The sequence below is a fragment of the Argopecten irradians genome, chromosome 13, assembly GCF_041381155.1.
Source record: "Argopecten irradians isolate NY chromosome 13, Ai_NY, whole genome shotgun sequence".
In the NCBI taxonomy this organism is placed as follows: Eukaryota; Metazoa; Mollusca; class Bivalvia; order Pectinida; family Pectinidae; genus Argopecten; species Argopecten irradians.
The window spans coordinates 6,825,503-6,840,789 of NC_091146.1; the positions used below are offsets into that span (position 1 = coordinate 6,825,503).

The 15,287-nt window shown below is 37.8% G+C and overlaps 1 long non-coding RNA gene across 1 annotated transcript; it reads right to left on the reverse strand.

The window, feature by feature from the left end:
• Positions 1–10,345: 10,345 nt before the first annotated feature.
• Positions 10,346–11,890, reverse strand: LOC138306096 (uncharacterized). Its single transcript, XR_011205778.1, has 2 exons — positions 11,423–11,890; positions 10,346–10,591 (listed from the first exon to the last, which is right to left on the reverse strand). It is a non-coding gene; the product is annotated as an uncharacterized lncRNA (long non-coding RNA).
• Positions 11,891–15,287: the final 3,397 nt, after the last annotated feature.

A 15,287-nucleotide genomic window follows, 5' to 3' on the forward strand; every position in this document is an offset into this window, starting at 1 on the left:
TTTGATGTCTGTGTATGGTAGTTTCAAATCTGTTTGTGCTAGGCGAAGAGCAGTCTTAGCTGCTTTATCAGCCTGTTCATTCCCCTTTATACCCACATGACTGGGAATCCAGAGATAAGTAATTTGAGTTTTAGAAGATAATCGAAATGTTCGGATTAAAAGATTTTGGATTAGAGTATTTCTAGGGCTTCTTGATTTCAAAGCCTGAAGAACCGAAAGAGAGTCTGAACAGATGATTGCCTTTTCAATGCGGTGTTCTTCGATATGGTCAAGCGCCAGACCGATAGCACATGCTTCCGCAGAGAAAATGGAGGCAGTATCCGGGAGTCGGATAGAGGAGCAGTGATTAGATCTACAGCATGCTGCCGCAACATTATCATCTTTTGATCCGTCAGTGTAGATCTGAACATGGTCAGGGAAAGCCCTAATGCACTCCCGAAAGGAGGATTTGTGTTCTTCGGGTAATGCACTGGATTTTGCCCTCTCATGTAGAGATAAATTGATATCAGGTGTTTGAATGAGCCATGGTGGTACATCCGATACGGTGTACTCGTCAATGGTGTCGAAAGTTATATTAAGTTCCAGCAAAAATTTTGAAATTCTGATGCCAAATGTTGGTATGAGCTTTTGATTTTGTGTAAATATTTCTTGATGTTGTGGATTGAATACAAGGTTAAATGCAGGATTTTTGGGGTTGGATTTCAGTTGAGCAGCATTCTGTAAGGATAATTTCTTTCGTCGATCGTCTAGAGATGGCTCATTAGCTTCCACATGGAGACTCTTCACAGGTGTTGTTCGAAAAGCTCCAAGTGCGAGACGCAGTCCCTGATTCTGTATAGGGTCAAGCATCTGTAGATAGGAGCTGCGAGCCGATCCATAGACAATAGAGCCGTAGTCAAGTTTTGATCTAATAAGTGCCCGATAGATACGTAGAAGCATTTCACGGTCTGTACCCCAATCAGAATGGGAAAGAACTCGTAGAATGTTCAGCGCCTTCGAGCACTTATCCTTCAGATGTTTGATATGTGGAACAAAGGACAGTTTCGAATCAAATATTAGTCCAAGAAATTTAGTTTGTTCAACTACTGGAATTTTAATTCCATTGAGTGTGAGGTCAGGATCATTGTGTGGTTTTCGTTTTTGACAGAAGTGCATACAGACAGTTTTTGATCTTGAAAATCTAAAGCCATTTTCGTCAGCCCAATTTTGTAATTTGCCTAAACATTGTTGTAGTTGCCGTTCTATAGTGTGCATGTTTTTTGATCTGTAACAGATCAAGAAATCATCCACAAATAGAGACCCTTCCGTAGATTGGCCAAGACATTTGGTTATGCTGTTAATTTTTAGTCCAAAAAGTGTGACGGACAAGATACCACCCTGAGGGACGCCCATCTCCTGTGCTTCTGTTTCTGAATAGGTTGAACCCGTTCGAACTTTGAAATGCCTGTCAGATATAAAATTCGATATAAACTTTGGCAAATTACCACGTATACCGATATCATGGAGATCGTTCATGATTCCATATTGCCAAGTTGTGTCGTATGCCTTTTCAAGGTCAAAGAATACGGCCACAAGATGTTCTTTCTTGGCAAATGCTTCTCGTATAAATGTTTCTAGTCTAACTAAGTGGTCTACCGTTCCCCTGCGGTTTCTAAAGCCGCTTTGCAAAGGACTTAAAATATTGTTTGATTCCAGGAACCAAACTAATCTGGTATTTATCATACGTTCTACAAATACAACTCGTCAATGAAATAGGACGATAGTTATTGGCATCGGTAGCATCTTTCCCGGGCTTCGGAAGGGGTATAATAGTAGATTCCTTCCAAGACTCGGGAATTTTGCCAGAAGAGTAAACTTGATTAAATATAGTTAAAAGACATTTTAGTGAAGAGTCTGGTAATTGTTTTAAAAACATATATGGAATTTCGTCTGGTCCAGCTGCCGAGTCCTTTGATTTCTCAAGGGACTCGAGCAATTCTGGTAACTCGAAAGGCCTATTGTAACTTTCACTATTGGAGGATTTAAAATTAAGACGTCTCTTTTCCTTTTCCTTTTTAAATTTTTGAAATCTTTTGGAATGATTTTTGATGGATGAATTTTTAGCAAAATTTTTGGCAAAGGCGTCAGCTATTTCGGATTTTGAAGAAAATATTTTATTGTTGTTAATGAGGTGGGAGGATGATGTTGCTTTTCTTTTCCCACTGATTTTACCAATCATTTCCCAAACTTTCTTCGAAGATGTATTGGAATTAATTTTTGAGACGTACTCTTTCCAAGTACTTTTCTTGTCGGATTTGATAGACCTTCGAGCTTTTGCTCTCCAAATTTTAAAATTGTTATAGTTTGAGACGGTTGGCGAAGCCAAGTACCGCCTCAGAGCGGAATTTCTACCAGATCTATTGATAAATGAATCATTTGAGAGACGAAACTTTGTAGGTTTTGGCACGGATTTTGGTATGGTTTTTGTAGCGATAGAAGTGAGCGCTTCTGTGAAAATTTTTATGGGGTCATCGAGGTTCAAAAATTTATCCTCAATGAGCTCCTCTGCGCACAAATTTTTAAATTGAACCCAGTCCGCCTTATGTAGATTCCAACGAGGAATAGGCTCCTCAAGTTTTGGTGACCCTATGTTTTTAAGTATAATTGGAAAGTGATCGCTCCCACAGAGATCATCGTTGACCATCCAATCATAATCCAGAAGAATTGATGGATGGCACAACGATAGATCAATGTGGGTGAGCGAGCCAGAGGCAGGGTGTAAATATGTTGGGGCATTGGTGTTATAAAGACATAAGCTGTTTTTATTAATAAAATCTTCGATACGTCTACCTCTATCGTCAGTGCCTGGGGATCCCCAGAGGCTATTATGACCGTTAAAGTCACCCATGATAATATATGGCACTGGTAGTTGTGATACGATGTTACTCAGTTCATCACAACTAAATGGAGTATTTGGAGGTAAATATATAGAACAGACTGTTATTTTTCGGTGAAGAGTTGCGCTTACAGCAACAGCTTGTAAGGTGGTATTTAGCTGAATGTGTCTGTGAGGAACGTTTTTATGCACCGCCACCGCCACACCACCTGATGGGCGGCCACCTGTTGTTGGAGTTTTGGTGTATAGTGTAAATTGTCGGAGATTGATGGTGTCTTTCAGCATTATTTCTTGAAGGCAGAATATGGATGGGTTTTTTGTTTGTATAAGATGTTTTAATTCTTCTATGTTCGCTTTAAATCCGCGTATGTTCCATTGTATGATAGTGTTTGTCTCTATGTTGATCCTTGAGGATAGTTTGTCGGACCGACAGGACTACTCGAAGTAGGTTGTTTGGTGGCGATAAATGTATTGTCACCAAACTCGCTGTCGTCCGATAGAACATCATAGATGTTCCGTCCAAGGATAGGGTCATCTGATCCCTTACTGGGTTTGTTGTTTAGTGCAGGGAGCCTCGCCAGCTTTACCTTGGTGGTTTTTGTCTGGCGTTGCTCCTGCGGTGGTGTATTTGCTGGACGCTTTGCTTTATCAGGGAGTTTTTTAACGTCAATAGACGGTGAAGATGTAGCACGTCTATGACGAGCGGCGGTAACTTTTTTTCTGATGTTCGGTGTTTGAATTTGGTGTTGTGTAAGTCCTGGAGACGCCGGTGGGATTGGCGTTTTAGCTCCAGGTGGCCCAGCAGGTGGATTTTGTTGTGGTTTAGATGGACCCGACTTGAACCTGTTCGGGTCCCCAATGATTACTTTACAGGCCTTAGCATCAGCCATATCTGGGACATCATTGTCCCAGTTAGGCTTGTCAACCAAGGCCTGGACCGACGCATGTTTGACGGTGACACTGTCAACAGGCGTCTTTGCGCGGGTGATCTGAGCATAGGTTGCCACATTCAGGTCTGAACGCTCGACTATCCTCCTAGCCTCGGGGAAAGAGACACCTTGGGTATATTTGACCCGTAATATCTCCCTCTCCCGAGTCCAGGCAGGACAGGTGCGAGCAGACGCAGCATGGTCACCCCCGCAATTGACGCAGTGACGGTTGACAATGTCACATTCGTCTTTTTCGTCGTGACCTTCACGGCCACAGTACTGACATACCATTTTCCGTCTACAATTGCTCTCATGATGGCCGTACCTCTGGCAGTTACGGCACCTCAATGGATTAGGGATGTAGACAGTGACATTGTAACGTTGGTATCCAACAGTTACGCTCTGTGGTAATGTTGGTGTAGCGAATGTTAAGATAAAAGTGTGTGTTGGGACCAAGCTCCCACTTTTTCTCGTCATGATGCGTTTAACATGAGAGACCGGAATGTTCTCCTCTTGGAAGTATGACAGTATGTCAGCCTCATTGTCATTGCGCAATGCTGGGCACCTGATTACCCCCTTGCTGCAATTCAATGATTTTACACACACTCTGAGGCCGGCAAAATTGTTGGTTCCAAGGAGGTTCTCCGCTTGTTGCTTGCGGAAAACCTCTATTAGGAGATCACCCGATCCCAAAGGCTTGACAGATTTGACATCTCCAGCAATGCCCTTGATGCCCTTTCGCAATATTAAGGGTGATAAACCTGCAGTGGTCTTGCCACTCTGTGTAGAGGACATGACCAGAAACTGTGGGAATGTGTTTGTTGTACCGCTTTTTGTTTGTTGATTTGTGGTTGATTCCTTTTGGGGAGATTTTGGTTGTAGTTCATTTTGTTTGTTTTTGGAAGCCATCTTTTAGAGTTAATTACAATTCGCTAGCTGTGCCCCCACCCACCTCGGAGCCCAACAGGGGGACACTCATGATGACATGGATATCCAATGTCAAAGTGTCAGGGTTACACAGATAGTATACTCGGAAGAATATTTCGAACAAACATAATTCAAATCAAGCTTGCGACAGCACGCTCGCAAGATTGTACACCTGCAAGATCGATCAGAATCAAGACAATCCAAATTAAACTCACGATTGACCCTAAGCCACCGCCTTCTTGGAGATCTACGAACCAAGGGCTCGGCATGACCAGCCGATTGATAATACAGGGCCCATATTACCTCTCGTCTAACCGGAGTCTGAAGCCAAAGTAGTGTGTAGCAGTAAAAAAAAGAAGAAAAAAGAGCAAAACCTATTCAACCACCATCACTTCCTCCAAAGAGGAAAGGTGTTGACATTTTCATTCGTCATATGCCCAGGTAACAAAGACTTGTTGAGTGGGAATGTTTTGTAGGAAGACAATGACGTGTGTAAAATGTAGGATGAACTCTCATATCTTTACACACTTCAGAAGATAAAACATCATGTAATTTGTTGTGATCCTTGTTACAATTTCAAATTCAGTGTTTGGTCAAGATGATTATAATACCAAATATAGAGCTTTTCGATATTTTATGTGAACATTTCTGGCACGATGCACTGACAAAAGAAACTGTTCTAAAGTATGTCAATGTTCTGGAAGATAGGCTTGGTATTTCTAGTCTTAATGTTGATGATAGGTCATTGAATAGTCTGAGAGCAGCATTGTTTCAAAAAGCAAGGTCTTCAGGCAAAAGTGAAAGGGGGTATGCAGTTTAAAACATTTCAGGCAAAGCTAACAGAATCAAAATATAGTTGGGATGTACCACAGGGACATGTATTTGGGCACTGTTGTGAGAAAAGTGTTGAAATGGAAAAAAAATGGTATCACATGTAAAACAAATAGAAAGTAATGTTCTCGCGTATGCCAAACTGAAAGAAAATGAGGAACAAGCTCTCCGTAAAGAAAACAAAAACTTGAAGTTTAAGTTAAAAAAAAGTGAAAAGTTGTTAAATGATAAAGAAAACATGCTTGGCAAGTTGTCTGTGGAGCAAGCCCGAAATGTTACAAGAAAGAGAAAATCATTTGAAGAATGCACTGCCAGTCATCAAAGCAAGCGCAGGAAACAGGAAAAAGAAATGTGTTAAACAATTTTGGGTTGTATTGAAAATGAAACCTGTAAAGTTACAGGAGTAAATTTAGAAAGGAATGGGAGGCAGGAAATTTTGAATTTGTTAAATGATGACAGTGATTTAAAATTGTCAGAGACAGATAAGGACTTGTTAAATACTGTTGTTTACATACTAGACAAGTTCAATATATCGCACAAGGCATACCATGATTTGACTACTATTTTCAAGAATATTCCAAAAAGTCATGTTGTTCAGCAATTTATTTTGGGTCTTAATGCAGGGTTTACAATATTGAACACATCAGATGGCTTGGGAGTTCAACAGTCACTGGAAACAAGGTTGAAACAGGTGGTTGGAAAATTGCTAGCTCATAGCCCCGAGAGGTTTGATAATGGTGTCGATGTCAAGCTGTCTGCGGACGGAACGATGATAGGCAAGCGCCTGCATGTAGTCAATGTCACATTTACTGTCTTAAATGAAAAGAGATGTGCGTCTGCAGAGGGAAACTACCCCCTGTGCATAGTAAATTCAAAGGAAAGTTATGGTGAGCTAAGTTTTGCTTTAGAAGATGTCCGTAGGGAAGTAAACTCCCTCAGAACACTAACAGTTGAAGACAGGACTTTGGAGGTCAAATGCTATCTCGGAGGAGATTATAAAACCCTCCTGCTAGCTGTGGGAATACCTCATATCTCTGCCGAATATTCATGCATTTACTGCAAGTGTAGTAAGAAGGAGAGATATGACTTTACTAAGATGTGGTCCATGTCCGATGAACACCTTGGTGCTCGAGTTTCCTATCAACATGTCTCGAAAGAGACTCAGAATGCACACAAGCAAAAGGGGAGAAAAAGGCATGTAGTTCGCCGATCTGACAATCTTAGTATTGTGACGTAACATGGACAAGATCTCATTTATTTGGACGTAACATTGACAAAATCTCATTTATTTGGACGCAACATTGACAAGATCTCTTTTATTTGGACGTAACATTGACAACAAACAACATATCCTTTCCCGGTAACGTTACGTCCCGACAAGACGTAGAGTTAAATATCTTTAAAAGAAAAGTAGAACAAATTTTGTCAACAAATACGCTGAAAACACAATCTGATGATATGTGTGTACTCATATACATCGTATGTTTTCAAGGGGGCCGCGGTGGCCGAGTGGTTAAGATGTCCCGACATCTTACCACAAGCCCTCCACCTCTGGGAAGCGGGTTCGAATCCCATGTGGGGCAGTTGCCAGGTACTGACCGTTGGCCGGTGGTTTTTCTCCGGGTACTCCGGCTTTCCTCCACCAACAAACCTGGCACGTCCTTACATGACCCTGGCTGTTAATAGGACGTAAAAATAAACAAACCAAACAAACCAAAACGTATGTTTTCAAAGAGTAAATAGTCATTTGAGTATTGGGACGTAACATTTGACAAACTCCTACAGAATGTGCAAAATGTTGGACGTAACGGGTGACACAATCACATTTTTCATATCGATGGTTGATTTCCAAATCAAGATTACTCCATGACTTAGCCTCTTGCCATGATCATCAATAACAGCATGGTGTCACGCATTACAAACTTCATTTTATCATACAAATGGACCTAATTACAAAGAATTTGCATTTTCTCACGGTTTACAATCCTGTAATTCGGGTATTTTAGAACGCAACCTACCGTTCATCTCTGGCGAGGCTCCGGCTGATATCGGTGTCCTCCATGTCTCTGATTCAAAACGAGGCCCACGGAAATCGTTCTGGTATGTCCCAAACATGCAAATAATCTGGAGATACCAGCGACGAGCAAAAACTGTTTTTCTGGTGTAATTGAACAATTTATCGATTTTGAAATTCAATTAGGGACACAAAATGATACTATACTTTGTTTTATTATCAAAACGTTATTGTCGTAAACAGACCCAATGACCATGTTGTCGACATGTTAGCGTTCCTATCAGGATGTCGTGAAAACCAGCCGAAGTGAAAGAGTCAATGCAGTGGTACGATCGATTTTAGGGACATAACAATATTGACACGAAATGTTGCGTCCAAAATTCGAAATAAATGTATTTTTTTTAGATGAAAAATATAGTAGAATAAATTATTAATAAACACTTTTAAAGAATTCTGAAAGTTTTAACAAAAAGAAACACTGTGCTGGAACAGATGTTTGTTTGTTTGTTTGAGTTTTACGGCCCATCGACAACTAATATCATTTAGGGCCAAACTACAAGTCATGCATTAATATCAGGATAATCGATCAGGGTAAGAAAAGGCAGGTAAGGACTAAAACACAGATTGTAAACGTTTATTTGATAAAAAAAGGTTTGCATGGGATAAAATAGTTTTGGCTAAAACACATGAGAAAACTCATGCACAAAGTTGATGAAACGATGAAATGTTCAGTTGATACGATGATATGATGAGAAAACGTTAATATTTTGTTTAAAATACCGATTTCTTTGAGATAATTAAAGTGAATAGTCGGGCAAAGGAAACCAGTCTAAATGCGTTCTTTGGCCTTCCAAAAGTCATTGTATACCATAATGGTGGTCAAGTTCTGCTTACGGTGTCCAGTTCTGACCATTGAAATTTTGGGGAAGCCCCGTGTAAATTTAGCACAGTTCTAAATATAAATTCGCAAAACTCTTTGAAAACGAGGCTGCGTGGAAATGTCAACATGGACATGTGTTTCTCAATCGTGTCGGTTTCGTTTCGTGTGATAAACCACTAATGCGGTATGCAAATTGTTGTTTTGAGATGATACATTTGATGCAAATGAAGTATTCTTACATTAATGACAATGCTTTGTAATCATTTTTCGATAAAAGCATCTTGTACATGGAAATCGACACAAATATTCGGCCGATGCAGAGATGGGGCCCCGGCAAGGGGCAATTATTGCAGCATCGCATTCGTCGTATTTTACATCAACCGAATCATGAAGGTTAAATACAAATAATCGTAACATAATTTCCCATTTAAAACCACACGAAAACGTTCCATAGAACGTCCATGCATGTAGCTGTCAAAGATGTGAAAATAAATTAGCTCATACATAGATATTTTACAAGTACAATATATGTGTTCAATTATTCGTGTAGTTTTTTGCAGAGATTTAATTAAATTATCTATGTCTCTGGTTGTTGTTTTTTTGTAAACAATATTTGAGTTCTGGAGAGAGATGACATGAATGTCCAGCTGGAAGGAAAGAAACTTTTATGATGTTATCGTATAATGTATATATGTAAACGTACATTCCATGTAGCTGCTATAGAATTACAACTAGGAAATTCTCTCAAACATTGATAATATTTAATTCTTTACATTCATGTAGGCCTATGCTGTGAGAATTAATACATCATATATATTTCCAGAAAAGATATAGGCCTACATGTATGTTACTTTCCTTTTCTGTTGTTTCCTGTTCTTTTTTGTGCTCTGGAGAAAAAGATGATAGAGTTGAAAAAAGTAATTAATTAAGAGAAATGTGTACCACAGTACTTTGTCTGTAGCCGAGGGGTTCTATACTGTTTTAATAGTCCAGTAATTAATAATTAAATTGAAAATTTCAAAATTAAGATGAAATTGTAAATTCCATTTTTGAATGAAGTGGTTCCCCTCCTTTGAGAGTACACAGTGTGTATACCCTTTTTGGTTTTTAGGAATAATACCTGAATAGGAACCTGAAATAACATGACAATCAATCAGGTATGTGTGTGTTGGGGGGTGGGGGGCTAAAAGACAGAAGAATCATGAGGTTGGGAAGTTGTAACTTGAGTGGGGGGTTGAAATATAGAATAGCTACAGATAACTGGAAGTGGAAGGGTGCTTTATCATTGATCTGGTCATTGCATATTTGGGGTTTACATGGCTTTTTTTGGTTATTTAGTCTCATTGATTTTGGAGCAACTTTGAATCCATATGGTACTGTATATCTTTCTTTTTTCCATGTGTAGCTATTTCTTCTGTATTTCACCCTTCGCCCAAGTCACAACTTCCCAATAGGTACCACTTTTTTGTTTAGAACTCAAATCAAAGACAGATGTACATAGTACTACATACTACATTTTAGTCTATGTGTTTGTAATCACTGTTACTACAGTATTAATACATAAATGGTCTATGTACAAGTTACACATAGACAATAAATGTGAAATTTGGTTCAGACAAAAAGATTTTTAACATTTCAGATAACTTGCTAGTTTTATGGTTTTATTTATATGTTGAGTCTACTCTCTTGTAAAGTAGAATTTAGAAATCCTAAGACAATGGTATCTATATTGCTATATGTAAAAAAAAATCCTTATATTTTAAAAGTAATTGAAAAGCTATCTCACAAGCCCTGACAAACAAATGGGCAGGCATATGGATGCAAGAATTATAATCACTGGATCTAGAGGACTAATATAAACAAATATTTCTACAAAGTTAAACAATGAAAAAGTATTGCATCATAATTTTATTTAATGATTACAGTTGAAAGGAACATTTAATAAATTAATACTGTTTAAATGTTCTGTTCATGATCTTCTAGGTCCATATTGGAAAAGTTTACTTTCAAGAGCACTCAAATCAACATTCTTCAGTCTTCATATGATGCTAATTGTATGTATTTGTATACATACACTTGTATACAGGTCCAAGGGATGAACTTTATGTATTCATGTCACTATGCATGCATGGTGCCTGAAAAAAAGAACCAACAATTTTTTATATCTGTTGAATGTGACAAAAATTGAAATGATCAATTTCAAATATATATAAATGAATAAATGTAGGTTCATTCTACAGGTTTTTTTTTATTTTAGAGAAAACATTTTATAAGTTGTGAATGTTTCACTGATGCATTTGATAGAATCAAATATTGTTTCAAAAAAGATACAAAATTCATTATCTATAGTTCCAACAAAAATTCAGAATAATTATAAATGATACATGGCTGCAGTACATTTCAACTCTGTAAAGTTTGTCATATACACATGTACAAACACTATTTATTATTATGACCAGAAATAATACTGTATGTGTCCTCCAAATATATCTAAAGAACAAGCTAAAACCTACATGTACATATGTATATGTGTATATCAGAACATATACAATACAATTTTACCAATTAACCTACAATGTAAATCCTATATACAATGCATGTGTATAACACTACCAGAACATGTACAGAACAAAAATTTACAAATTAAAAATCTATAAATATATACATCAGAACTGTATGAATTGACCGGTAGCATAATATTATAGATTAATTGAAACAAATCTTAGCTTGATAATGCACTAGCGGTTACATTCTAACTGTACATGCATTACAACGGTACATTTTATAAATATACAGGGCATTCATTACCCCTAAAGAGGCCCCACTAAAGAACCGCTATTTACCCCAGGGTTACGTTTTACGCGATTGGGGAACAGGTATGAAACATGTGACCATATGTGACCACTCATTTATGAAAAAATACTGCTAGGGACTATTTACATAATTATCAAAATACGAAGACTCACTCACTATCAGCTGAGCAGGGAGTACCGGGTAGTAGGCCTAGGTACGTACAGTAGCGGTCCGGAGCCGCGTGCTCGTTTGAACTGTTCTCTTCCCTATAACAAGTTGTATTAACACTGTCCATGCGTTGTAATGTTTACCGAGTCAGTTGTTGGGATTGTCGCTGCTCCATTGCCTTTCCTTTCGCATTTTAGGTGAGTCGGTTGTTTTTGCGGAAACATTTTGGTTCAAAACTACGGTAGCCATGTTTTGTTTACTACGGAGAGTGGTGGGTGTTGCGCATGCGTTAAGGTTGAACTGCACTCATAGCCGGTCGGGAGGACTTTTAGGATTCCCATAGATATTATTATTTTCTTCGCATGTACAGCGATTTTGACGGAAAGTTTTATTTTTCTAATTCATAAGAAATTATACCGGATATATTAATACCATTTTTACCGATTTTACAGTCACTTGCCCGACTATTCGCTTTAACAATAGGCCCATGGGCCTTAACGGTCACCCGAGTTAGAATATATAATGAAACAAATAATAAAACAAATTAAAGACATATAAACACTATATGCTGGGCATTGAAGTTGGTCAGTGATTTATAAATTTGACCTTTTTAGACTATGAAGAGTATTTGCTTCCATCAAACCTGTGAACTTAGAGGTATTTTTTTGAAATTTTAATCAATTTGACCCTGTTTGGTCCTGCCCCTCTGGTCCCCCAGGGGATCATCGAGGACGGATATGGATGTTAAAATGCTATATCTTAGGCTAATAATTCTAATCAAGTTTGACTAATTTCCTACGAAAATTGGGCAAATAATGTTCACAAATATGTTTTTCCTTATAAACTAAAGTAAACTTGACCCCTCCCCAGGAGGTAACGTAAGACCCCAAGGTCATATAATTCACAGTTATTATAAAACACCTGAAGACCTTTCCATATATAATTATTTGATTCTACTATATCCAGAATTTTAGAAGATTTTTGAAGTTTTAGCCTATTTGACCCTTTTTTAGCCCCGCCCCTCTACCCCCAGGGGGTCGGCCAGGACCAATGTGGATATGATATTAAAATGCTATCTCAGGCTAATAATTCTAACCAAGTTTGACTCATTTCCTATGAAAATTCAGCAAAAAATGCTCATTAATGTGTTTTTCCTATATAAACTATAGTAAACTTGACCCCCTCCCCAAGGGGAAACAGGAGATCCCAGGGTCATATAATTTACAATTTTTATAAACAAACTTTAAGACCTTTTTATCTATAAAGTGTATTTGATTATACCATTTCCAGAATTTCAGAAGAAGATTTTTGAAGTTTTAGCCTATTTGACCTTTTTTGGCCCCGCCCCTCTGCCCCAGGAGGTCGGCCAGGACCAATATGGATATGATATTAAAATGCTATCTCAGCCTAATAATTCTGACCAAGTTTGACTCGTTTCAAATGAAAATTGAGCAAAAAATGCTCATAAATGTGTTTTCCCTATATAAACTATAGTAAACTTGATCCCCTCCCCAGGGGGAAACGTGAGACCCAAGGGTCATATAATTCACAATTTTTGTAAAGGGCCTTAAGACCTTTCTATTTATGAAAAGCATTTGATTCTACCATTTCCAGAATTTCAGAAGAAGATTTTTGAAGTTTTAGCCTATTTGACCCCTTTTGACTCCGCCCCTAAGGCCCCTGGGGGTCAGTCATAGAAAATTTGTTAATAGGATTAAATGGCCATCTCATACTGATAATTCTGACAACATTTGACTCATTTCCTATTACAAATGACCAAATAATGCGCAAAAAAGTGTTTTCTCAATATAAAGTATAGTAAACTTAACCCCCTCCCCAGGGGGAAACTAGAGACCCCAGGGTCATATAATTCACAATTTTTGTAATGGACCTTAAGACCTTTCTATCTATGAAGAGTATTTGATTCTACCACATCTGTGAGTAGAGAAGAAGATTTTTGAAATTTTACCCCTTTTGGCCCCTCCCACAGCCCCCTGGGGGGTGGGGACCATATAATTCACAATTTTGATTGGCCTTATGCCTTAGAAGGTTTGTGCAAAATTTCATTGAAATTGCTTCAGCAGTTTTGAAGAAGAAGTCGAAAATGTAAATTGTTTACGGACGCACGACGCACGACGGACGACAACGGACAAAAGGCGATTAGAATAGGTCACTTGAGACTTCGTCTCAGGTGACCTAAAAATACGATGATGTCTCAAGGCATGAAACAAAGTGTACATGTCGGAGACATCGTAGTACTTATCTCGTATGTGCTTAAAATCAATACAGTGCACTAAAATATGTTCCACTGTGAGAGGAGAATCACATGCATGGCATGTGGGAGGATCCCCCCATCTCTCGTTTTTAACAGAAATGCATGCAGACTGTTTTTGATCTTGAAAATCTAAAGCCATTTTCGTCAGCCCAATTTTGTAATTTGCCTAAACATTGTTGTAGTTGTCGTTCTATAGTGTGCATATTCCTTGATCTGTAGCAGATCAAAAAATCATCCACAAATAGAGATCCTTCTGTAGATTGACCAAGACATTTGGTTATGCTGTTAAATTTAAGCCAAAAAGTGTGACTGACAGGATACCACCCTGAGGGACACCCATCTCCTGTTTTTGTGTTTCTGAATAAGTTGAACCCGTTCGAACTTTGAAATGCCTATCAGATATAAAATTTGAAATAAACTTTGGCAAATTATCACGTATACCGATATCATGGAAATCGTTCATGATTCCATATTGCCAAGTTGTGTCGTATGCCTTTTCAAGGTCATAGAATACGGCCACAAGATGTTCTTTCTTGGCAAAGGCTTCTCGTATAAAACAGATGTTGAAATCTTGTTGATATATATTGAGTCAAATTGAATAAAAAACGGACGTGTACTGTTTTGCCATTAAAAATCCACCAAATGTCAATTGTATTCAGAGACATACTCATAAATAAGTAAACACCTCCATTAAATTTGAAAATTAGATTTATTGTGATTATACAGTTATATGATGTACTTTCAAATGTATTCAACAAAAAATGATGGATATTAACAATAACTATTTTAATTAAGAATATTTGGGATGTAACAAATTCCTTGACATCAAATTCTGTATCATATATCAAATGTGTGTGTGTTGTGTTTCAGTGTTTCACTTTGGTTGACACACCATTTTACTTATATCTGACATAGAATATAAATACTGAGACTAGGTTTTAAATTTAAAACATGAAGTGATTAAGACATTACAAAACTATAGCATACTAAACAATATATTTTTTTAAATACTTTTATGTTAGGTGTTTTCAAATATAAGATATTTTTTATCAGCAGAAGATAAATCCTCTAAAGAGGCCGGCAACATCAGTAGCTTCAGAGACAAACGCAGTAAAAAACTGTATGATTGCCTTTGAAGTCATGTCATGGAAATAGAAATAAACTTACATTAAACAGTATGTTTGTTTGTTTTTTTGATTAATTAACGTCCTATTAACAGCTATGGTCATGTAAGGACGGCCTCCCATGTATGTGGTGTGTTGCGTGTATGTTGTGCGAGGTGCATGTTTTGGGAGACTGCGGTATATTCATGTTGTGTCTTCTTGTATAGTGGAACTGTTGCCCTTTTTATAGTGCTATATCACTGAAGCATGCCGCCGAAGACACCAAGCAACACACCCCACCCGGTCTTTTGACAATATAATTAAAAAATATAAACTCATGCTAATTAGGAAAATAACTGATGATCTAACAACATCCCATTACAGGTAATGTCCATGTAACTTAAGGAAATGGCCAATCAAATTGATACTGCCAGAATCATGAACCATTTTTACCAAATATATATACTATTTTAACGTTGGTGTCTGTACTAT